The sequence below is a fragment of the Talpa europaea genome (assembly GCF_964194135.1).
Source record: "Talpa europaea genome assembly, chromosome: 14".
Taxonomy (NCBI): domain Eukaryota; kingdom Metazoa; phylum Chordata; class Mammalia; order Eulipotyphla; family Talpidae; genus Talpa; species Talpa europaea.
The window spans coordinates 73969917-73995454 of NC_140082.1; the positions used below are offsets into that span (position 1 = coordinate 73969917).

A 25538-nucleotide genomic window follows, 5' to 3' on the forward strand; every position below is an offset into this window, starting at 1 on the left:
GATCACAGCCCCTCGACCTTTGACCTGCGCTGTGCATGCCGGGATGCGGCGGGGGGCTGCCAGGGGGGTACTTTGCTGGAGAGCCGGTCTTTCCAACTGGCCTAGTTGGGGGAAGTGGTTTCCGGCCTGCATTTGCTACACTGTTATCAGTCCTGGTGCTCACTCCTGTAGCCTGGCGGGGGTGTTGGTATATCGGAGGAGAGAAGCAGAGGACGGGACAGAAAGGGAGAAGGAGGCTAGAGAAGCCCAGAGTGAAGACCTACGGGGGCATTTCATTTTATTTATTTGTTTTTTTAGATTTGTTTATTTTTATTCAAGAATTGGGGTACAGGCCAGATGCGCGGGAGGGTGAGAGGATCCACCAGAGACAGAGCGGGGAGTGGAACAGGCAGACTGGCTGAAATACACTGCTGAGGGGAGCAGCGGGCCAGACAGGAGACGTCTGCAGTGCTATGTGGGACCCTCGCCAGTAGCCGGGGCCGTGGACAGCTCCACAGTGCAGCGCTCAACCCGCTGCGCCAATGGGGAGACCCCACTTTTCATTTTAAAAGTGAAGAGAAATCGAATACTAATAAAATGCTACTCATGAAAGTTGAGGTAGTTAGATTACAATCACGAAAAGTGGATATTCAGAAGAATAAAAAATATTGCAGATAAACAGGTGACCACATAGTGACAAAGAGTTTGATTTATGGGACAATCCTAAAATGTGAGGAGATTGTAGTCTCAAAACATGTTTTTAAAATTCCAGAGCAGAAGAAAATAATGAAAATTAAATGGACATGCATAAATTAGAGACTTGATAAATAGAGAAAATCAGTGCAATCCAAATGACTAAAATCAAAAATGAAAGATTACCATGGATCATTCTGAAATTTAAAACAATTATAAGAAATTACTCTGAAAAATGACATGCCAACAAATTGCGCACAGTGGATGAAACAGACAAATTCCTTGGAATAGAAACGGTACCAAGGCCAAATGGACAGACCTCTCTCTAGGAAGAGAATGACTCAGTCAAAGAAAAGCCTCTTTGAGCATGCTTTTAACTGGGCTTTGGAAAGGCGGGTGATATACAGTTCCTATTATAAGGAAAATTGCCTGGCATTTTCCCATGGTTGCAATCTCTTTGCATTAATAGCAATTATGTTTTTAATATAAGTAGAAAAAGCATTTTTCATAAAATCTCCAGATTATAAGACTATTCTGTCTAAGAGTTTATGGGAATATCTTTTACAATCTCTTAAAGGAGAAATAGATTTTGAATATTGGTTTTCCATAAGGGCATGGTTGAAAGGAGACCACAAGAGGGCACCTGTTTTCTACTTTAAAAGTTACTGTAAATTAAAAAAAAAAAAAGTTACAGTAAACTAGCAGGAGGGCTCCTTTTCTTTTTCCTCTGTGTTTCAAGCCCTAATTACAGCCACCTCTTGAATTTATTATTCACATGCTTTAAACCTACTGGCATCTGTATCACATTTAGCCAGTAGATGGAATTACTGATTTGGGAATGCCGTGCATTATACCACATGCATATTATGGAGGGAATGGCTTGTTTTCCTAAAATTTGAAGAGGAAATGTCAAAGGGTGCTTAAAAGTGTTCTACCATGAAGCAAATCCAGGCACAGGGCCTCTCACTGCCCATCTCTGTGATATGTCTTTAGCATCACGTCAGCATATTTTTCCCCTCAGAAAACAACTACTGAATGCCAGCAAGAGTTCACAAATCTGTCACTGTTAAGTACTAACTTTTATAGAAAAGCAAGCATATGCTTCTGGATCCTATATTATCCTGTCTTCTCGTTCTAGATTATTTTATTAATCTACTTATTTGATTACTAATATTTGAGTCTAGAATGTCAGTCAAAAAAGACTGCCTTTATTTAATTTTTCTCCTGCCAATTTTTTTTTATACTATAAGAAGTATAGTGGCAGGTAGAGCCACTGAGCAGGATGTCTATGATCCAGCAGATGGGTAAAGGAGAGGCTTGGAGCCCTACGTGGCTTTCTCAGGCTTTTATTGAGCTTTACATGTAGTATGGCAAACAGGTACACAGCAGGCGGCGTGCTGGTGACCATGAGACCCGCAAGCCTCCAAGCCCCCAGCAAGTCTTCACACTGGGCTTCCCTGGCTTCTTTCTCCAGGTCTTTCTCTCCTGCCTCTTCTGCTGCTGCTTCTCTTGGTGGCTATCCCAATACTCCTCCCATGGCCCACAGAAGTAAAGGAGACAGCTTGCAACAATGTAACAACTGCAGGGCCCCATCAGGCAGGGCTATCCCAACAGTGGGAGGGCAGAAAAGCCTGAAAAACCATTTACCTGCAGAGGAATTTGGCTTTCTTACAATGCCTAAGAAATAAGATCAAGCCAATTGTTCTATGGGTTTACCTCCTATGTTTGATTTGTGATACTCTTTTGTATTGGCTGCAGAGCTGGAGATCACAAGAAGTATTAACTGAGACATGATGGCATGCAAATGACATGGCATTGAAGTTGGTTTGTTTCTTAGGTTTCTTCCTTTCGACTGACACAACGCCCTGACCTTTCATCTGAGTATGGGAATACACTTTTCCAGGGAAGGATCCTCCATACTTTAGAAAATTCCGTCTGTATGAGAACAGAAAAGGAATTGGGATGTTAAAGAACATAGTTTAGAACAACATTTTATCTAGTCTGCTTCTTAGGTATAAGCAGTCTGGATCAAGTCAAGCAGACAAAGCATAACCGAGTGCTCAGTCACCTGCTATCCTTACCTTTATCAATAGGTAGTTTCATTCTCCTTCTGTTTCCCAGTTTTCCTCAGCTAGGGACACTGTACATGTGCACTGCATATTCTCTGTCCCCATCTCCTTCTTTTTAGTCCCACTCTCAGGTTAGCTAGAGCTAGTTTGGTGGGGGGAAAAAACGGATATTGCCCACTGCTATTTATAACATGGCTTTCTAAATTTGTGTGTTAGTAAGTAATGTGATTATTTGTTTCCTACATTTGAACATAAGCTCTTCAGAGACAAGAACTGTGGCTTATTCATTCCTGCATTTGTTACCATTGGAGACCAAATGTTATTCAAAAGTGGGTGAGAATACAGCAGTGCAAGCAAAGAAAGGACCTTCCAGATGACTAATACGTAGCTGCTTATTCTCACTACTCAGATGGCTCTCCTGCCTTTATATACTGCAGTTTTATTTAATTAGTATGTGGTAGACACATTAACTGAAATGGATTCTGTAGTAAGTAGATCCTCTAGGATTTTTTTTAGATGCCTTTATGCTCAGTGAGATAGGAGGTATCTTCTTGTATCTTCTTATGAGCCCTGTTTCCTTTCTTCTTTCTTCCTTGTTAGGAATTAAAGCAGTAGAGTTGTTCCAATTTGTGTAATAAACTGCCCGTAGGCATTATGAACTCCTCATAGTTTTCTTTTTCTGGGTTAATATTGCTTGTGTTAAGCTACAAAGTTTAAAATGGCTGCTCCAGCTTGTGACCCTTCTCATTCTAGGACTGAAATCCCACCCACAGTGCCAAAGGGCACACAAGCGTCTTCCTCTAAGACCTCTCTCTGCCAAGTTCCCAATGCTTCATCAAAACAGCTAAACAGTGAAAAGCACTTCTCCTTGAATGTAAACTGAAGGGCCTGTGCTCATTGACGAAGGCAAAGAGATAGCTGGAAGGTGGAGTGTTATTTTGGAACTCCTGCTCAGTGCAGGCCAACACAGCTGGGGGTGGGGTGAGAGATGCATGTCATATGAATTTTCTCACTAGTAGGACCTGAAATCCAGTACACAGGCCTGTTACACTTGGCCATAAGCAGTCCTGCACAAGCCATGAGTCACAATGCTCCTGTTTGTGCCTGTCACAGCATGTGAGTGAAAGCAGCATTCATATTCTTCTCTTCACCACCAATACCTGGAGAAAGTAACAAAAACAAAAACAGGAAAGCCATTGGCCTGAATTTGACGTTTTTCTTTCCAATGTCTCTTTCTGGGGAACACAGAATACTACTACGATAGAGTGTCTACCATAACGGATGCATTGAACGTTATAAGAACATGTATTAGGAACATTTAATGCTGACCAAGGAGAAAGGGACCCAAAAGCTGGAACACAGAGGATGAGTAAAAGTTGCCCAGAGAAAAGTGTGTATGAGTACATGCTGAGGTTGATGGGGGATGGGAGACTGAAGAGGGCTCCAGGCAGAAGGCATGGCCTGTGCAATGTCCTGCTGACAAGGACAACATGGTTCTAGAAAATATAAAAAGAAATTAATTAGCCAAAACACCAAGTAGAAAGCACTGGCTAGCAAGGGATTAGGTAGGAGGAATAATTAGGGCTTATGCTACTAAACAAACACTTCTAAGGACAGCCAGCAGCCTATGGAAGGTGGGATGACTCAAGTGGGTTTGCATTTTAGGAACAGCACTTTGGCTGCAGCGTAGAGAACAGTCTGAGGGGTGAGGAGAATGGAGGCAGGATCGCCATACTGGGCAATCTGTACAGTAGCTCATTCAGCCAAAAGATGATCTAATCACAGTAGTGATTAATAGAGACCAAAAAACATGGATAAATTTCAGGGATACTGGGCATCCCCGGTTGTTCAAGGGGTTAAGATGCAAGCTATGAAGCTATCCACAGCCATTGCAGCATGAAATCGATCCCAAGACAGAGAGGTGACCCACATGCGCAGCAGACCTCTCCTTTCTCACCTGCTGCTCCTCTCAGCAATGTTTTTCAGTCCATCTGCCTCTTCTGCTCCCCACTCTGTCTCTGGTGAATGCTCTCACCTCTGGCACCTATTCATACAAGAAATATCCCATTCATACAAGAAATACAAGAAATATCCCATTTCTTGTATGAATACATAAAGAAATCTTAAAAAAAAAATCCCCGGCTGCTGAAGGGACATAGAGTTTTGAGTACTCAACATGGGGAATGAAAGAAAGTTCAATGGGTGGCACTGTCATTCTCTTGAAGGAAATAAGGAGAAATAGCATGTACAGAGGAGAACATAATGAGGTCACAGTCAGTGATGTGCTCCATCTGGGCACAATCCTGTGGAAAGGGGTTGGCAGTTGAGCAAAAATCCCAAAAGTGTTTAAGAGCTAGGAGGAAATGATATTGCTGAAGTAGGTCAACAAACACCTCGTGGAATATCAATATCCAGGACTATTATTGACAAGCTTCCATTTTTTTTAAATTTATATTTTTATGTGAATAGTACAGTGCGTCAGTTCTCACACTTTTTGGTTCTATAAAATATTGTCTACATTTTTGAATCATTGAAAACTCAAAGCTGATTACATGGCTATAGCTATCAACATTTATTCTACTATAAATAAAAAATAGAAAAATTTTAGACATGTATGAATTCACTTTAAATAGCAAGTGTATTACTAGTTAATTTTTTGAAAATAACTATTTAAATACAAAAATTAGTGATCAGAGTAACATTATTTTTTAAAAGTATGATTTTTTCAAAACTCTTTAATGTCTGGCTTAATAGAAAAAAAACAGAATTACCCTATCTGGTTCTGCCAGCATTGTGTTTTGCTATCACGGTTTATGCAGCCCTTGGAAAACTCCCGTTTGGTTTTGTGGTATCACAAAACAATAAGAGTGAAAAAAAAAAACTAAATAACATCTTAAATATTTATTAAGAGTTGGATCTTGCAGATCCCCAGAAATGATCTCCTAGGTTTGGGGGACTACACTTTTAGAATCCCTGCCACACGGCAGGAGAGCTTGACTATACTGAGAATCTCAGAAATACATTCTTGATGCCACAGCCAGGATCAGACTGGAATAGACCAATTGAGATTTCAAAGATGATTTTATGAGAGGTTGTCTGGTTGATATCACTTTTCAAAGCTGGGAACAGAGTCTAGAATGTTCACTCAGTTCATTCATCAAATATTTACTATAATTTTACATTATATGCCAGGAAATAGACACCAGGGCTCTTTCTGTTCTCTTTGGGGAAGATGAGATAGTGAACAAATAAACTAGTAAAATATGTATAAATATAAAGTAGAATTTATTTATCATGTATATGTAAGGATGGCAAATTCTATGCAGAAAAACAATGCGAAGAGGTATAGGGAAGACGGGAAGGCTGTGCACAGGACAAAGGCAGGCCTCCTTGGGAAGGCATTATTTGAGTAAAGACCTGAAGGAAGTGAAGGAACCAATTGGATATGTGGCAAAAGTGCTTTCCCAGATTAAAAAAAAATATTCTTTAATTTTCCCTATTCCTTCTGTAATCAAATCTATTGTATCTGACATTAGCTGCAAGTGTAAGAAGATGAAAGAACTGTTCAGTGTCTGCTAAGTACCAAGCATTTCATTAGCTTTCATTTCCATATGAGATTTGGGACTTTCAATAAGATTTACAACTTAGTGAAGGAAAGAAAGCACATGTACACGATTCCTGTAGTTGTGTAGTTTTATGAACAGAAATAGCTGGTTTGAAATTGCACCACCATAAGTTTTTATGCACCAGATCTATAGAGTCTACAATTCCCTTTCAAGAGGTACAGATGTAGGAAGGGAATTCTTCATTAAAGGAGAGAAATCAGGAAATTCATACCTGGTCACACTTAAATGGTTTACTTGCGTTTACAAAGTGTGTTCATAAACGATCTCACTTACTCTTCATAGCAATCCAAGAAGCTGTATTATTCTAAGACATACGCTGGCCTCCATTTCTGAGCCGAGCTAACAGGTTCAGAAGGCGAGATAAATTAGCTGGCCATGTGGTAGAGTTGGGACCTACTTTTACCGTAATTTGCCTTTCCGCACAGTGCTTCCCCACGCCGTATGGCTGTTATGAGCAGCAACTAAACCAAACAAGCATTACACTCCCCTGGCTCAGGCCCTCCCCTTTGCCCACTGCACAACCAAGGCCAAGGGAGGCCAGGGCCGGAAGGAGGAAATGCACAGGCGCGTGAGGTCACACACTTCCACCCTCTGGGTCTGCGCTTGCGCGCAAGAGGACTAACCGCTCGGGGAAGCCGCCTGGAACTCTAGGCTGGCGCAGACTCAGAGCAACTTCCTGTCGGAACTGGGGCGTTGCCGGCTCCAGGGACCAACACACCCGGTGGTAAAAGGTGGTGGCACGTGGAGCGGTGCGCATGCGCGGGCAGTTCTAGGGTGAAGGGGTGAGAGCCAGACTGGGCGGCCAGCTGGGCTGGAGCGGAGCAGCGTCAGGATGGACGAGGACGTGCTGCCCGCCCTGAAGCTCCTCATCATCGGCGAGAGCGGCGTCGGCAAGTCCAGGTGAGGCGGCCCCGCGGTCGTGGCGGGGGCGGAGGACGGGGCCGCCATGGCAGCGTCTCCCGTGCCGGCCGGGAACCGTCAACGGCGCGCCCCGAGTGGCTGCGCGGGGTCCCCGCTTGTGCCCCGCGGGCCCCTCCGCCTCGTGGCCCGGCGGCCCCGGCTCCCGCGGCCTCGCTGCCCGCCCTGCCCGCCCGCCCCGCGCCCGCAGCCACCCCGGCCCGCGCCGGCCCGAGTGGCGGGTCTTGCGCCCCCGTCGTGGCGAGAGCGCCCCGCGGCTGCCGCCCGCCGCGCCAGGCCTGGGCGCCGGGGCCGCGCTGGTCCCGAGGCTCGCCTGGGCGAGGCCGCGGCCCCGGGCTCAGGCCGCTCGTGCCCGGCGAGCTGGAGTCGGGACTTTATCACTTCGGGATTCAGGTTGGACTTTCTCTAACGACGTGACGCGCAGGGAAGTCTCGTGACGCCGCAGGTCGCCGTCCTGGCCGCGCACAACGCCCGCCCCGGCTGCTGCTGTCGTGTGTCATGAGTCAGCCCTGAAAGATCTCTTTGGTCTTCCAGCTGCTGGAGTCACTCCCTGTGCTCTGAGATAGTTTTGCTGAAGCTGTGAGCCACCTTGACAAATGATGGTTCCATTCTGCCGCAGCACAGAAGATAACAGAGTGTTGTTTTTTCTTTCTTGGCGCAAGGGGAGTGATACTGACAATAGTTAGACTTGAGTGTGTGGCGGAGACATGGAGCTCGCGGTGTAGGAAGAGCGTCCTGATTTACTCTAGGTCTGTGGAGCAGTTCCCCGGGTTAATTTATCCTCACCATATTTCCTGTTTTCGCTCCTGATACACATACATTTCAGGTCACTTTCTTAATCACTTCCTAGTTAAGTATTTTTAGAGACTTAAGGATTTGAAATATTATTCTCTAATATGTTCCAAGTTTTATTTTTTTTTAAGTATGGGAATATATTTTCATATTTTTCTCATTTAATGTCCTCTGCACCCGAGTGAAGGACTTGTGCTCAACAAGGATTGCAGTCCTGGGTTAGGGAAAGTATAGGGTGTGGGGGAGCGGAGGAGGGTGGGAGGGAGAGAGAAGGGCTAGAGAGAATCATCACCGTTGGTTTTGACGGTTTAAAAGGTTTTTACTGGCATTATCTCAATAAGAACTCCATAGCCTTGTGACCTTTCTTTGTTTCTTGAGATGTGACTCTCATTTAGGTTAAGGCATATCATATTGCTAAATCTGAGGTCAAGATGAAATCATTTCGTGATTCAAGCCAATAAATGGCAGGGCACTTTTTCTCAATGTATTGGGTGGATCACTGACTAGGAAGGCTCTGTGAGAGGACTTTTGAAGATGAACTCGAAGTACAGTGTTGATTTCATTGAGGTTCTTCCACCACACCACAGTCTTTTAAGTAATTTCATGTTCTTCGTTCCCCTCCCGCAAAGGTATGTGGATCTAATCTGTTCCAAACTTTTCCTCCATACTTAGTAGTGGTTGTTAGATGCTCCCTGCAGTAGTTGAACACCTTTAATACCTCTTTCAAGAAAGGATGGCATTTGTGAGAAAGTGTCTCATTTTTCTAGCTAAACATTATTTATGATATGCTATGGAAAATAAACCTTGATACTTATCTTTCTGTATAAGATGAGAGTAAATAATTCCACTAAAATAGAAATGTATGCTTTTTAAAGTGAGTTAGTATAAAAACATAGATCATGGGTATAATCTGAAAGGGTTCTAGCCAGTAGTTGGTTAGTGTTTTTGCAGAAACCCAGTGAGGCAATGAGAGATCACTTGTGTTGTTGAGAAATCATTGCACAAGAGTCTTTAATTCAAATCTGTGGGTTATTTTTCAAGTTAATTTCAGACTCTTGGAGAATAAACTATGTGTGAGATCAGGATTTTGAAATTAATGCTTCCATTTATGTGACCTTATGTGAACACTGAAGGCCTTCATTTTTCACTTTGACAAATGAGGGTAGAACAGAAATCTCTCAAACCCTATCTGATGTTAAATATGTCAAATTCTTTTATTCTGTGGCTAGGCAGAGTGAACTAAAGTAGCAAAGTGTTTCAGAAGGGGTTAGAGAAACCTATTATCCAAATTGCTTTCCCTCCAATGCCCTTTTTATCCCCTTTCTTTTTGGCCCATTTCATACCGGGGATCGAATCGGTGCTGCAGAGGCTGTGGGCAGCTTCGCAGCCCAGCACTCAACTTCTGTGCCACCAGGGGAGGCCCTGCTTTTAAAGTTATTTTATGTTCCAGAAGTGATATGACCTTCACTGTAACAGTACAAATAATGTAGGACATGGATGGTATTTCTTGTTCAGCAGTCAGAAAAATTCATAATATGTTGCCTCCTTATTGACTCTCGGGCTCCTAGCTTAGGTGCTCGCTCACACAGAATTTCCATCAGAGAAGATGAAAGATGCAGGTGCAATTTTTTAGGGAACATTATCTGGTAGCCCATCTCAGAGAATAAAATATGTGTGAAGAAGAAATAATTCAGAAAAAAGAAGAAAAACAGAAAACAAAACCTTGACGTATCAGTAAATTCAGCAATCTAGTTTGCAATCTCTCTCCCTCTCCAAAGCTCTCCATCCTGTGAGAGAGAGAGAGAGAGAGAATGGCTGTCACCGCTACTGGTAACATCTCTTTAAAAATTGTGCGTACTTACTAAGAACATCTTGCATTCATGCAAATATCTGTTTCTTCAATAAATGACAAAAAATAAATCTTTACAGCTTCATCATTGCCTTCAGTTGATTCTTGGCTCAAGATTTAGTTGGCTTTAGGATTTTATGGATGAATTGTGCATTAGTTTAACATCTCAATTATAGTTGTTTTTATTGTTGTTGTCTTGGGGAGAGAAAAAATAGAAATATATTAAATAAATTAAATATACTAAATTCATTTCCATTCAGGATTGGAAACAATCTAAATGAAAACCCCAGGAAACTGTCCAATATATCTCACATATACATAAAACATTAGTGTTCAATGAAGAAAGTGGAATATAAAATTCTAGATATTGGTATTCCAGTTTGGATAGAAAATATTAATGCAATAATCTAGTGTGAATGTAGAATAGAGTGGAAAAATTACTTGGTATTAAGTGGAATACTATACAGCAGTGAAAACATGAGGCTGTAGCTCAGCCAATCCTGTGGATCATCTTGCCCACATATTGTTGTGAGAAAGAGTCTAGATAGAAAATGAACATAATAAAATTTATTTATATTTTAAATACCAGAGAAAATGAGAATCATGTTTTAATTATACATTTAATAATACAGAATTATAGGAGAACTTGTCATGAAAAGCAAGGGAAATAGTTACTGTAAAGGTCGCATATTGGTGCGCACTCAGAGAAGATGATGATGATATGTGATTTTATGTTTCTCCATCTAGTGAATGGGAGTTCATTTGGTGATTCTTAAACTCTACATTTATACAACCTGCCCTTATACAAGGGTGTTGTAGTTCACAATTCAAAATACTGGAAATCAGAAGGAAGAAAGTAAGCTAACTCATGAAAAATATTTCTCTTTTGATGAAAAATCATAGTTGGCCATTGGTCATTTTATTTCATTCGACTGTTCAAATTTTCTATAATGCATGCAGCCCTCTCTTATGATCAGAAGCGGTTGACTAAAACTAATGAAAACATCATCATTGCACTTACATCCCTGATCCTTGGCAGGTGAAAAGGAACTGCTAAAATTATTTTTCAAATTAATAATACCTTGATGGCCAAAGAAAAACTAATATTAAGGATGAAATTGTGGCCTTCCTGTTAGTCAGGCAGGCGTGGGCACAGCAGCTTCATTTGGAGTGAATGTCAAATACACCTCATTGATTTTAGTGAGGGGGTTTGGGTTTCTGGCCTAAACCTAGGCTCCTGCTCATTTGCAAATCCAAATAAATATATTTTGTATTCAAAAAAGTAATTATAAATGTACTCTGTTTAACCCATAAGCTTTATATTGCTTTGATAAAAAACGTGCAAGTACGACATTAAATCAAAGCCCAGACCCTTCCAGCTTTCATATACAAGAGTTCTGAAAGTTGTACATACCTATGGAAAGAAAAAGGCAAAATGATGAATGGAGCCATGATGTCTCATAAAACAAAATTTCAAATAACTGAAAGATCCTTCCTCTACCTAGTTACCAAGAAACAAACAATGAAAAAGAATAGGGTAGAATAGAATGAAATTCCTGTGTTCCAAATAAACTCACCCCATGTTGACATCCTGTGGCAGACCAGCCTCGGCGAAATGTCCTTTCAGGGCGCAGTGGTTGAGCGCTGGGTTGCGAAACTGCCTGCAGCCTCTCCAGGAACGGTTCGATCTCCAGCTGCTCCCTGGCCACTGGAGGAGGGTCCCATATGGCGCGCAGAGCTCTCCTGCCGCCCGCTGCTCCCCTCAGCAGTGTACTTCAGTCCTTCTGCCTGTTCTGCTCCCCGCTCTGGCTCAGTGAATTTCTCACCCTCTCGCGCTTCTGACTGTACCCAGTGCTTGTATAAATAACTAAATCTTTAAAAAAAAATAAAAAAAAAAAACCTCTGGGAATAACCAGAGCCTTTTCAAGGAACCTTGAGAATGACAACAATGTCTAAAGCCCCTTTTTTAAAAAAAGTAATTTTATCTTTAGCTGAAAACATTTCACTCTAAATGAACTGATGTCAGCCGTCAGTGAAAGAACATCACAAATACAATGCAGACGCCTGTTGCAGTGTCCATCGTGACCTTTATTATTTTTTACAATTGGTGACTTTCAAGGTAGCAATGATGACAACCAATGTTCTAATCTAAAGCTCAAACCGTTTGAGCAATTTTGAAATGGAATTGCACACAGACCACACAAAATTGATATCCTAACCAACATTTCCAACAAAGATTGTAAGAACACTTTCTTCCCCACTTATCTTAGAATTTTTAGATAGTCATGATCTTTGGAGAAGACAGAGGCTATTTACCTCTATTTTACTTTGAATTTCCACACTGCCATGATGCAGCAGGACTGTGGGGTGGGTGATGCCAACATGAGTGAGTCCCATCCTCCCAATAGGAATTGAAGAGGAGTCCCAGCCCAGGCCTGTGGGCAGAGATTGGGGAAGGGGATGAACCTGGTCCAACAGGATCCAGTGGGGCAGCATCCTCTTTGCTTTCATCTGGGGAGAAATTGAGACCCCTTAGGGAAGGCAAAGTGAGGAGTATCTCCCTATGGGCGGCCTATGGCAGCGATGGGGATTACCGTTCAGGAGAACTCAGGGGAGAGAGGGCTGGATGTGGAAAACTGTCAGGCTTTGGCGGGTTGCTTGATGGGCATGGAGGAGCACAGAGGTCCGGCTTCATTCATTCCTGAGCAGCCGAGTGGGTCAGAACCTGCACTGATTGGGGATCCCCAGGAGACCTATGGACACCCTGGAAACTGCCCAACACTGTGAAGTCAATGAAGACGACACACGTAGGTGCTCACAGCTGTCAGGATGGGCTGAAGGTGTCCAGTCCTCCCAGGAGGAGGAAATACCAAGCCATCTGGTGTGAGCACAGCCTGTCCACGTGGCCACAGAGCTGCGGGGTAAGGACGTGCAGTGTGGGGAGCAGCCACGCCAGGTAAGGAAGAGTAGGTGTGATGGAGAGAGGGCTGGAAAGAGGTGAAGGTGACTGAGACGGGTGTTTTGAGCAAAGTGTTCTGGGAGGGAGCTCTGTGGGAAGGATGTGAGGGAACAGGCCCTTCAAGCACACAGAACCTCAGGGGCCAAAGCACTGAGGCTGACAGGCTTTGTCTTCAGCGTACACTGTCAATATGGCCAGCGGAAAACTGACAGACATAAAAGGTAGAAAGAAAAGGAGGCCTAGACGTGAAGACCTCCTGACTGAAAGAGGCCACCCACAAAAGGCCACCCATGCAGGAGTCGTCCTTGTTCTCCATCCCTGTGAAAGTGAGGAAAGGACTCAGGAACAGTGACAAAAAAGGATCTGAATGGAATTAAGACCTGTTCACGCGGGCAGGGCAGGTGACAGGAGCTGAAATGGGCCTGTGGGTTCGATAAGCATGTGGACACCATGATGACCACTCACTGGGTCCTAGGTGGTAGCCCCCTGGGATAGTTTGGTGAAAATGCACAATGGAATGGTGTGAAGAAAGCACAATGCAATGTGGGTGAGTTCAAATCTGCGCTGGAGGAAGGCTGCTGGGAATCCCTGTGTAGAGATAAAGCGTGCTCTGCTATGAAAGATTTCTGTGCGTGTGAAGGAAAGGACAGTCAATTCCTTGTCAGGAGGCCTCTCCAGAAGAACAGAGAAGACACTGACAAGCATGATGGAGGGCCAAGGTGAGGGGCCCAGGCTGCAGATGAGAAAAAAGGCACTGCCTGTCAGTACCAGGCTTACACCAGCAGGGGGACCTGGGGTGGTGGTCGCTTCCGCCCAAAGATGAGTCACTTCCACCCAAAGCGGAGGCTGATGCAACAGTAACCGGATGTTGCAAATCCACGTAAAGTGCATGTGCAGGCTTTCCGAGATATAGCCCCTCCCCTAAAATAAAGAGAGTTCCCGCTTCCAGCCAAGAGAGTGCATGTGTCTTTTCATCCCCAGCCCCTCCGCCGTGTTCCTGAACCCCGTTGGCCTGCAGGCAGGACCGGCAAGTGGCGCCCAACGTGGGGCACAAGTACGAGGGATCCTCTGAGGGACCGATCAATCAGTAAGGTAAGGATTAGGTAAGTGATCGGCATCATGGGCAATACCATGTCCAAGGGCCAACTTGTTAGAGCCCTACAACTTCTGCTTAAACATTATGGAACTCCCATTAAGGTTCAGACCCTTAATGATCTAGTCTCAGTCCTCGCAAATACCAGCAAATGGTTCTTTCAGCAGGACACCGTCTCAGTAAGAAACTGGGAAAAGGTCAAAGCAGACTTCCTTCTTTACAGGGACCTTTATGGACCCCAAACTATCCCCCCCGTGTTTTTTCTGTGTGGCAGCTAGTCCATGATGCCCTTAGTGATGGGGGAGCAGCTGCTTATGAACTAGTGGCTGAGGTATTGCACTCTGCATCTCAGTCCGAAAGCAAAAAGCCTGCCACATACTCGGCTGCAGCAAGCTCAGCCACAGAAACCCTCCCTTCTCAATTCTCAAATCCCGGGGGAGATTCCTCTTCAGACAGAGGAATGTGGAGGACAATACAAACTATCCACCTCCCTATGATAGACCACCCCCATCAACCAAAAATCCATCAACCAAAAATCGGCGTCATCCCTCCCCCACCACTCTCCCCTCTGCCCCTCCACTCATCTCCCATGGCTCTGACCCAGACCTTCCTGCGCTTATACAGTCCCTAACTTCTGTTCTTTCAAGATTTGTACCCTCCAACTCTGAAAATTCTCGGGAATCCCTTCTGGCCTGCCCGGTCTCGGTTGTTCAAAATGATCAGGGACAGCAGGTCCGGCAACATTCGGCACTGCCTTTCCAAGACCTCAAGCTCTTAAAAGAATCTATCAGAGACTATGGACTTCAGAGCCCTTTTGTTCACCAAATGTTAGACAACTTTGAAACCTTTATTATGACACCCAATGACTGGAAGGACACTTTCCGCGCGGTTTTGAGCCCGGGGGATTATCTTTTGTGGAAGGGTCAGTTTACAGAACTCTGTGACCAGCATGCTCAAACCAATATTCAAAGAGGTTTTCCCCAACAAACTAAAGAAATGTTAACCGGGGAGGGTCCCAATTTTAGTACCAATCAGCAACAATGTTTATATAATCCTGCTGTTTTTGCACAAGTAGCCTTGGCTGCAAAATCAGCTTGGAAGGCACTGGGATCCAGGGGACAGCCTCACCAATCCCTTACAAAAATCCTTCAGGGCCCCTCAGAGCCATTTGCTGACTTTGTAGCTCGCCTTCTAACAGCAGCCTCTAGAATTATGGGTGAGGGCGAGCCTACCTCTATACTAGTCAAACAATTGGCATTTGAAAATGCTAACAAATGGAGCCAGGAGGCCATTCGCCCATGGAAGGATAAACAGGATATTTCTGGGTACATACGCTTGTGTAAGGATATTGACAGGGCTACCGTTACAGGCACCATCATGGCGGCGGCTCTGCAGCCATCAGCCCAGCATCCCCCCTCCTTTGCAACATGATTCATTGGACAATAGTTAATAATCCCCCTTTCCTTCTGCAAGTTTCCAGAAAGGGGGGTATTCTCCTGTCATTCTTGTCTACCAATTCCACCACTGGACTTCCTTCTATAGTGTCTTTCAATCTATCATTCAACAATCAATCCTCCCTCAATTGTAGCTGTCACCTTTCCTCTTGTTGGTCCAGAACCCTCAGCAATTCCTTTGTTGGCATGCGTTTCCCTAAGGTCATTATTATGCCTGTCAGTGTGTCTGAGTCTACTTCTCAGGTAATCATCCGAAATCGACAAGCAGGTCCGGCATTGGTTGTTGGCACCTTGATCTCTGTCTTCTCGATGCTAGCAGCTGCGGCCGCGGTGGTCAGTGGCCTAGATCTATCCAACTTCATACTCAATGCAGATACCAACAACCATCTTGCAGTCGGACTACTCCAGAGTCTCCAGCACCTTTCTCACACAAAATTCCATCAACAACCATCGCACAGTCAGACTACTCCAGAGTCTCCAGCACCTTTCTCTTACAAAATTCCATTAACAACCATCTCGCAGTCGGACTACTCCAGTTGAATCCACAAGTTTCCTTAATACAGGAAGAAATTGACTTATTGACTTTAACTGCTCATGTTCCTTGTATTCCTACCTATGCCTTCATGTGTGTTACACCTGCCATCCTTTTCAACTATTCCTTTCAAGTTCATACCCTTAATGCCTACCTGCGTGGTCCGTGGAACCAAACCTTTCTCAATTTTACTGCACAATTGGCTAATCAAATTCTAACCATTAACAACATCCGTGTTTCAGTACAAAATCCTTGGGGGAAGCAATTTCACTCCTAGGTACAATCCTCTTCTGCCTGGAAATCATTTTCTACATCCTGTGGTGCCAGTGGAATAGACGTGGTGCAGTGGAATAGACGAAAAATCTGCAAGTAGCTCTCCAAAACGTGTTCTATTCTCCATTACAGCCCACTGAAAATCCCAGGGTGTGGATAAACACTGCCCTTGACCACCTGTAGGCCAATGACGGGTAAGATGGTGGTGTACCCGTAGCAACCTAAGACAGCTCCACTACCTTACCTAGGATCCTGGTAGTGGGTGGCTATGACGGGTAAGCACGTGAGTACGACTGCCACAACCTAAGACAGGCCCAGTGTGTGCCCCCCCCCCATCAATAAAGTAAAAACGGGGGAGATGTCAGTACCAGGCTTACACCAGCAGGGGGACCTGGGGTGGTGGTCGCTTCCGCCCAAAGATGAGTCACTTCCACCCAAAGCGGAGGCTGATGCAACAGGAACCGGATGTTGCAAATCCACGTAAAGTGCATGCGCAGGCTTTCGGATACATATAGCCCCTCCCCTAAAATAAAGAGAGTTCCTGCTTCCAGCCAAGAGAGTGCACGCGTCTTTTCATCCCCAGCCCCTCCGCCGTGTTCCTGAACCCCGTCGGCCTGCAGGCAGGACCGGCAACTGCCCACAGCGTAGGAATGTGCACAGGCACCCCTCCTCTGACGCGTAACTCATTTGCTCTGAGTTCAATTCCTACTCCAGGAGGTTCCTGGAAGAGGCATGGAAGGATGCCATTTCTGTCAGAGATTGAGCCATCCCAGGGGGTGAGGGGAGCTGAATCGAGAGGCCACGGGAGGGGGCGTTGCCAGGGAGACAGGACTGAAGGGTCTGCCGTGAAGGCCATTCAGGGATCACTCCCATCTAGGCTGAACTCCATCAGATGCCTGTGAGAGAGCAGGTGGCCACGGCTCTCTCTGGAGCATGCTGATCTGATCAAAGCGCATATCAGAGTCAATCCATGATTGTCTTCACTGGGCAACAGGAGGGTGGCAGGAAGAAAGGCAGCCGGCATTTCCCAGGAAGTCACCGACAGGGCCGAGGTCGCATCCCTCCAGGGCCATGTTGCTGAGGGTTCCGGTCTCAGGAAGAGGCTGTGTGTGGAGATTCCACCAATAGACCCGCTGCCTCGGGTGTGGCGGACGACCCGAGATGTGGTAGAAACAGCAGCAATCTTTCATTCCAAGTCTCTGTCACTGCACAAAAAACAAAAAAATAACTTGGAGAAGATGAAATCAGGAAGGTGGCAGGACACAAAATCAACAGCGAAGCTCAGCTGAGTTTCTCTCCCCTGACAGCGACCAGACAGAAAGAGTCTTCAGGGAAACGACCCCACTAACGAGTGTCTGGAACTGCGCTGAGCCCAGAGGAGGGTGGACGATGGTGCCTGTCCCTGCCCTGCCCAGGAAGCCAATGCCCGACTCCGCTTCCGCTGCTCGCCCCACCCCCAGGAGTGGGATGGGGGTGCTGCGCCTCAGGGGCGGAGGCCTGGGCAGGGCGGGTGTAGGACCAGGAGGGGCTGGGCAGGCTGTAGGCGGGGGGGAAGCGGTAGGGTGGGGGGCGGGCTGGTCCCGACGGGTCAGAGCGCGGCCTGGAGCTCGGAGCCACACCATCTGGGCCTCAGGAGCCTGGAGCCCAAACCCAGGGAGAGGCGAGGTGGAGGGGGCGCGCTCAGGGTCAGCGTCAGCAGAGCCAGGGACAGGGTCTCCCACTCAGGGACGGAGCTGGGACCCTGCGTTGCTTCGCGCCCTACATGCGCCGAGAAAAGCCTCCTGGTTACCTGCCCGGGAGAGGCGCTGCTCGAGCTGCTCTGGGCTCACCAGCCCGGGCCTCTGCCACGGGGCCCCGGGGTCACAGCGCGGGCGGTTCCGCAGGGACCCAGGGGCGGGAGCTGGCCCCAGTGCGGTGGGGGGCGGGGGGCTGCCCCCCATGGGCTCATGTTGTCATGGCCAGGCCCACAACCCCACCCCCATCCCCCCCACACGCACGGGCACACACGCTCATGCACACCCTGGCTCACACACTCAGGGGCGCCCCAGAGCCCAAGGTTGCTCCAAAAAGGGCCCAGGCAGTCTCTGGCTCCTGGAGACACAGTGAGCGCTGTGCGTGGGGGGCGCCTGGTCTCTGCTCGGTCCCACAGGCCTCTCGGAGGGGGCTGACTCCAGCACGTTCTGTTCAGAGGAAGCTGCGTCCAGCTCTGTGAACAGACAGCGCCGTGGGGGCCCCTGTCTCTTCACTCCATCTGTCTGCCCAGAACGCCCAGTCTCAGGCATAACAGAGCGGGCGCCTCCGCCCGGGCCCCGCCCCTGTCTCAGGAGTCCCCTTCCAGAGGGCCACCCTGAGCCCACCACTGTTTGCTGCGGCTTTTGTAGGGTGGCCCGTGTCCTGCGGAGGAACCATTTTCTTTATAAATGCATGATAGAGGGGCCTCCTGGGTGGCGCAGGGTTAAAGAGAGCGCCATCAAGCTATCGCCAGCCACTTCATTTTCTGAGACACCACCTGGCGAGCCGGAACATGGAGCCAGCCTTCTCCTCCTCTCCAGAGGAGTCTGGCAAATCTGGGGTGGCAGCTTGGTTTGCCACTACTGGATGACACTCGGACAAAGGGCCAGACTCCCTCTCCTCCTCTCCTGCGGAGTCTGGCGTCTTCATAACGGTGGGTTGGTTTCTCAGAACTTCTTACCCAAGAATCACCAAACACTGTTGCAGATCTTGCCTCTAGCCCTGCAGTTGCTGGATTCTGGATCACTCTTTGTGCCTAGACTCTTACAGAGCTGTGAGAACCACCCGTCATACAGCCCCTGCTGCCTCACAGGCACTATATTACCTAAAGTCTCTTCTATTTTGTATATGGCCTGCACCAACTGCAATAGGGTTTCATCAACTTCTGGCCATTCCTGGGGAGGTGCCCGCTGGGATAGGAGACTGGCCCTGAGTACCATGTACTTGTGGCCCCCCACCCTTTCATCCCTGCCCAGGTTTCCAAGGATTAATTTACCCGTTTAAATTCAATCATCCTGCTTTCTACCCAAATGAAAGACAAACCCCAACATGGGTAGATTCATCAGTGTTTGAAGCAGTTGGGTTGTTTTCCTACCTGTTGTCAACATCTTCCTATATTCTGTCATAATCCACAACACTCTACCCACTCCTGATACTCCAAAATAGTTGTCCAACCCCAAAGCTTGCCCAAGAAATACACAGCACAAACCACACAGTGGCCAGCCAAAGGCGCACCCAGGGCCCACTGCCAGCCCCAGAACCAAAAAAATGAAACCCATGGCCCCCCAGTGGTACAGCCAGAACCAGCCTTCTCTCCTGGAGCCTGGAAGGCACCAGCCCGGGCCCGATGTTTGGGCCGGTGTTTGGGCGCCCGGTGTTTGGGCGCCGGTGTTTGGGCGCCCGCCCGCAGTACCCACGGGCGTCCCCGGTACCCGGGTCGGCCCCAGCAGGGCCTTGGGGGCTGGCGTCCACTGGATGGGGGAAGGTCGGGGACGCGGGCCTGCCGGCGCCTGGGCTGTCAGAGGCCGAGTAGCGAGGCGGGCCACGCCAGCCTGTGGAGGCAGGGTGGGTGCCGAGCTGCCCGCCAGCTTCAAGGCCCGGGGTGCTGGGCTGTGCCGGCTGCCCGCCCCGAGCTGGCCCTGTGTGTGTGTGCGTGTGTGTGTGCGTGTGCGGGCCTGTGTTGTGTGTGCGTGTGAGTATGTGTGTGTGCCCGCAGGCAAGCGCGTGTATGCGTGTGTCTTGGAAGTGGCAGGGCCCCACACAAATGACCAGGTGTACTCAGGTGGGCCCGGTGGTCAGCTGGGCTGGCAGGCAGGGGCCCAGGCAGGAGGGGCCCGGGGCCTGTGGGAGTGGGTGGAGCCCGGCGCAGGCCAGCAGCACAGGCCCTGGGGTCGGGCCGAAGGCCTCCAGCAAAGTGCTGAAGGCCCAGAGACAATGCCCCAGCTGGTTGTAGAGACCGAAGGCAGGAGACAGACGTGTGAGCACACACAGAGGCGATCCCATGACCCTGACTTCGACCACGGGCTAGATGCAGTGAATGCAGCCATCATGGAGGCGGCCTTGCTCCTGGGGAAGCCAAAGGTCCACAGGCCCCGAAGGCAACAAGCCAGCACCCCCTCCCCCTTTCAACAATGACTTTATGGAAAACCAACATTCAAAATCTATTTCTCCTTTAAGAGACTGTAGAAGAAATTCCCATAACTCTTGGACAGAGTAGTCTTATAATCTGGAGATTTTATGAAATCTTTTTTTCTACTTAAAAAAAATTACTATTAATGCAAAGTGATGGCAACCATGGGAAAATTCAGGCAAATTTCCTTATAATAAGAACTGTACATCACCCGCCTTTCCAAAGCCCAGTTAAAAGCATGCTCAAAGAGGCTTTTCTTTGACCGAGTCATTCCCTTACTAGAGAGAGTTCTGTCCATTTGGCCTTGGTACCGTTGCTATTCCAAGATTTTTGTCTGTTTCATCCACTGTGCACAATTGTTGGCATGCTGTTTATCAGAGTAATATCTTATAATTGTTTTAAATTTCAGAATGATCCATGGTAATTTTTCATTTCTGATTTTAGTCATTTGGATTGCACTGATTTTCTCTATTTATCAAGTCTCTAATTTATGCACGTCCATTGTACTTTTCATTATTTTCTTCTGCTCTGGAATTTTGCAAACGTATTTTCAGACTACAATCACCTCACATTTTAGGATTGCCCCATAAATCAAACTATTTGTCACTATTTGGTCACTCTTTATCTGCAATATTTTTTATTCTTCTGAATATCCACTTTTCTTGATTGTAATCTAACTACTTCAACTTTCATAACTAGCATTTTATTAGTATTTTGATTTCTCTTCACTTTTAAAATGAATAGTGGGGCCTCCTCAGTGGCGCAGAGGGTTGAGCGCCACATTTTGGAGCTGTCTACGGCCCAGGCCACCAGCGAGGTTCCCACATGCCATGGCAGACCTCTCCTGTCTTGCCCACTGCTCCCCTCTGCAGTGTATTTCAGTCAGTCTGCCTGTTCCGCTCCCCGCACTATCTCTGGTGAATCCTCTCACCCGCCCGGCAATCTGGCCTGTACCCCAGTTCTTGTATAAAAATAAACAAATCTAAATAAATAAATAAATGAAATGAAAAACCCCGGCAGGTCTTCAATCTGGCCTTCTCTGGCATCCTTCTCCCTTTCTGTCCCGGCCTCTGCTTCTCTTCGGGGACATATCAACACCCCCGCCAGGACACAGGAGGGAACACCACGACTGATAACAGTGTACCAAATGCAGGCCCGTCAGGCAGTGAATCCTAAGGGCAGGAGCACAGACCCGCCTGGAAACCATTTCCCCTCCACTAGGCCAGCTGGAAAACCTGGCTCTCCAGCAAATTACCCCCCTCGCCACCCCCCACTTCATGCTGGCATGCACAGCGAGGTCAAAGATCACAGGAGCAGTGACCTTTGGCACAGCCTCCATGTGGATTCCTCCCGAAGTCGCTGTGGGGAGGGGACTGGGCACAATATCCAGTTACTGCTTTCTCGTTCTTCTGTTGAACAACTGGTTGGTCCATCCGGATATGGGTGTCCATTCCTCCAAGGTTGCACCCCAAGGGGGGTTCGAGCAAGGGGAGGCTTCAGGGGCTCAGAGGCCAGAGCAGGAGGACTGGTCGGAGCCAGAGTCTGAGAGCAGAGCAGATCCTGGGGCGGCGTCTGGGCCCCAGCAGCTCCCCGCCTCTGTGCGGCAGCCAGAGCAGGTCCTGGTGTCCAGTGAGGGACAGGAGCCCGACATTAGCCGGGCTTCGGGGCCTTCCTCAGACCCACCCCGCCAGCCGACTGAGAGAGGGGATTTACCAGTCCTGGAAGCCCAGGGGCAGCAGCCACCCCCTGGGAGGCCCCGCTGCCACACCAACTGCCTGGAGCAGCCCCTCACCCGGGGATTCCAGAGGATGGGGCTGGCTGTGGGCTCGCACCCCTGGCTCTTCCTGCAGGCGCCCCTGGCGTTGACGGCTGTCCTGGGCACCGGGTGTATTAACCTGCCCAGCGAGACAGAAGAGAGCCTGGAGGAGCAGGACACCCCTTCGGGCAGCCCAGCCAAACCCAAGCAGCAATTCGTGCACGCACATTTCTCCAACAACGAGTCGACCTCTTCTCCCCGTTGCGGTCCAGCACGGGGGTCAACTTTGCCTCCATCCTGGTGGTCTCCAACACTACCAATCTGCTGGATCAAGTCATCTTCTCAGAAATTAGTCAACTGGGCCTCCCCGGTGGCGCAGTGGTTGAGCGGTGGATTGCGAAGCTGCCCGCAGCCTCTGCGGCGCCGGTTCGATCCCCGGCTGCTCCCCGGCCACCAGAGGAGGGTCCCACATGGCGCGCAGACCTCTCCTGCCGCCCGCTGCTCCCCTCAGCATTGTGCTTCGGTCCTTCTGCCTGCACTGCTCCCCGCTCTTGCTTTGGTGAATTCTCTCACCCTCCTGCGCTTCTGGCTGTACCCAGTGCATGTGTAAACAAAACAAATAAATAAATAAAAACATGCCTCTATAAAATAAATAAATAAAATTAAAAAAAAAGAAATTAGTCAACTGGACAAGGCGGTGCAGATGCTGACCGCGCCCCTGGGAGATGGAACCCAGGTCCTCTACCCTCAGATGTGTGCCAGGTACCAGAGCACCTGCATGCCCTCCAACACACTCCTGTTCATCTGGCAGAAGAATAACAACATGGACCTGAAAAGCATCACCTTCCCTATTTACAACACCTCCGCTGCTGCCCTCTACTTGGCCAGCCTCTTGGGAGGGACCATCCTAGGTCCCGGCTCGGGGACAAGCCGGTTACTTCTGCAAGCCAAGGCCATGTGGCTGCAGTACTAACTGAAGTTCGCGGACCACCTAGGACAGCGAGCACAGCCAGAAGTCGCTGCTCGAGTTCCTGGACCAAATTCATGGCATTGAAAAGTGCCTGGCCTTGAAGAACATCCAGGTGCCTGGGGCAGGGATTAGAGGGAGAAGGTGGAAGGGATAAGACCTGTCCATGGATGTGTCCACGCCTGGCTACTTGGTGGAGGCCTTGACTTAAAACCGGCTTTACTCCACTCTCTTTGATGCTTAAGACAGCTTTCTTTAAGGGAAACCAAGGGAAGCCGACAGCCTAGATACTGGGTGGCATTCTAGTGAAATACGCTCATTCTACACCCCAGGGGTGGGAGTGTTCAGGGCAGATATTGATCTTCGGGGTTCCTATTGGTTTTCTAGTCAGAATGCTCTCACTTCACCTCTGTGCTGTTTCTGGAGCCCCCGAAAACTTGCTTGGTGGCACTTCAAGAAAAAACAAACCTTAAAGCTGATGTTCCCTAGTGTTTTTGATAAACACAACTAGCTCAGAATTCTCAAGTATTTTCTAGCATTCTGCCAGGCCCCTCAGAGAATGAGCAAACCTGCTAATACTTTTGTCCAGGCCTGGTGAGAGACACCTGCTGGGAAAAGGCTTTGAATACCAGACCTTTCTGAAATTATACTTTGTACTTAAATAGCAAAAGATAGAAACCAACTCGTCATTTACAAATAGCCAAAATTTTGACAGTTATTAATGATTACACAGTGTTAGAGAAAATTGAGAATTTGTATATTCAGGAATGTTAAACATCGGCTTATTTTTAAAAATAAAAAAGATATATTTATTTATTTATACAAGCACTGGGCACAGTCAGATGCCGGGAGGGTCAGGGAATTGACCAGAGCCAGAGCAGGGAACAGAACAGGCAGACTGACAAAATACACTGCTGAGGGGAGCAGCGGGTGTGCAGGAGAGGTCTGTTGCGTCAGGTGGGACCCTCACTGGTGGCCTGGGATCTAACCAGTGCTGCAGAGGCTGCCAACAGCTCACAGCCCACCATTCAACCGTTGCACCACCAAGGGAGGCCCAAACATTGGATTTTTGAAAGAAATCTTAGAAAGCATAGCATGGATTGGTGGGAAAATTTTTTATTACCTTTATTCTAAAATCATAATTCACACTATTTTAATCTTTTAACAAACTGTAACATGTTTCAATCAATAAGCTATAATATGTCGATACATCTTGTCACTCATACACAAATATTGTAATTAAAAGTTATTTACCTGCGTGTATTTTTACGACAGGTGGTCTACTTTACATCACTTTCTAGGAAACTGGAATTTGAGGCGAGTGCGAGGACAGTGGTCCCTTTGTTTTACACGGCATACCTTCTGATCATATTATCTGCAATTGTATCATGCCACAGATAAAAAAAAATTGTATTAGTTTTTAAACTTAAAAATATTTGTTGTAAGATATTTAACGTAACACGTGCCATTCTAACCACTTTAAGTGTACAGTTCTGTGGCATCGACCACATCCCCACGGCTGCGTACTGTTGTGACTGTTTCCAGTATCTTTCATAACCTGAAGGAGGAACTCTGTGACCAGTGATCAGTGGCTGCTGCTTCTCTTCTCTCCTCCAGTCCTGATAAACCTTGATTTTATTCTTTCTAAGAATTTGCCTTTCTTAGATTTTTATGTCAATGGAATCATACATTTTTTGTGACTGACTTATTTCACTTATCATAATGCTTCCAGGGTTTTTCCTTGTGCACATGTGACAGCTTCATTCCACTCTATGGCTCTGTGCTCCATTGTATGTGTGCTCCACAAATTTTTTATCCACGGTCTTTTGTTGGCACGGAGTATTTCCTTCTATTGACAATTGTAACACTGCAAGGAACATGGTGTGCTCATGTTAAGAGAATCATTTACAAGTGGAATTGGTGGGTTGCATGAGAATTCCATAGTCAGCTATTTGAAGAACCATCACATTGTTTTCCAGAGTCTACACCATTTTCGATCCCACCAGCAGTAGATAGGGGCTCCAGTTTTCCCACAGTCTCCCTATAAAACAACACTCATTCTTTTACCTTTTATCGATTTTACCTGTCTTACTTGGTGTCAAGTGGTATCTCATTGTGGTGATGATTCACATTTCTGTAAATATCTGATCACGTTGATTGTCTTTTCAACGGTTTATCGGCCTCTTGTATATCCTCTTTAGAGAAACGTCTATCCAAGTCCTTTGCCCTTCTTATAATTGGGTTGTTTGACCTTTTGTTGTTCACTCATGTTTTTCATTAGCACTTTGCATATTTCAGTTATTAAGCCCCTTACCAGCTATATGACTAGCTGATTTTTTCTCCCTCTATATAGACTGTCTCTTCGCTTTCTTGACAATGGCCTGTAATGATTAACTTTTTTTTTTTGATAAAATCCAACATATCTAATTTTTTTGGT

At 47.1% G+C, this 25538-nt stretch overlaps 1 pseudogene across 1 annotated transcript in view; it reads left to right on the top strand.

The window, feature by feature from the left end:
• LOC311184218 (patched domain-containing protein 3-like) overlaps window positions 1-25538 on the top strand; it is a 280822-nt pseudogene that overhangs the window by 241458 nt on the left and 13826 nt on the right. The gene's annotated exons all lie outside the window — the stretch shown is intronic.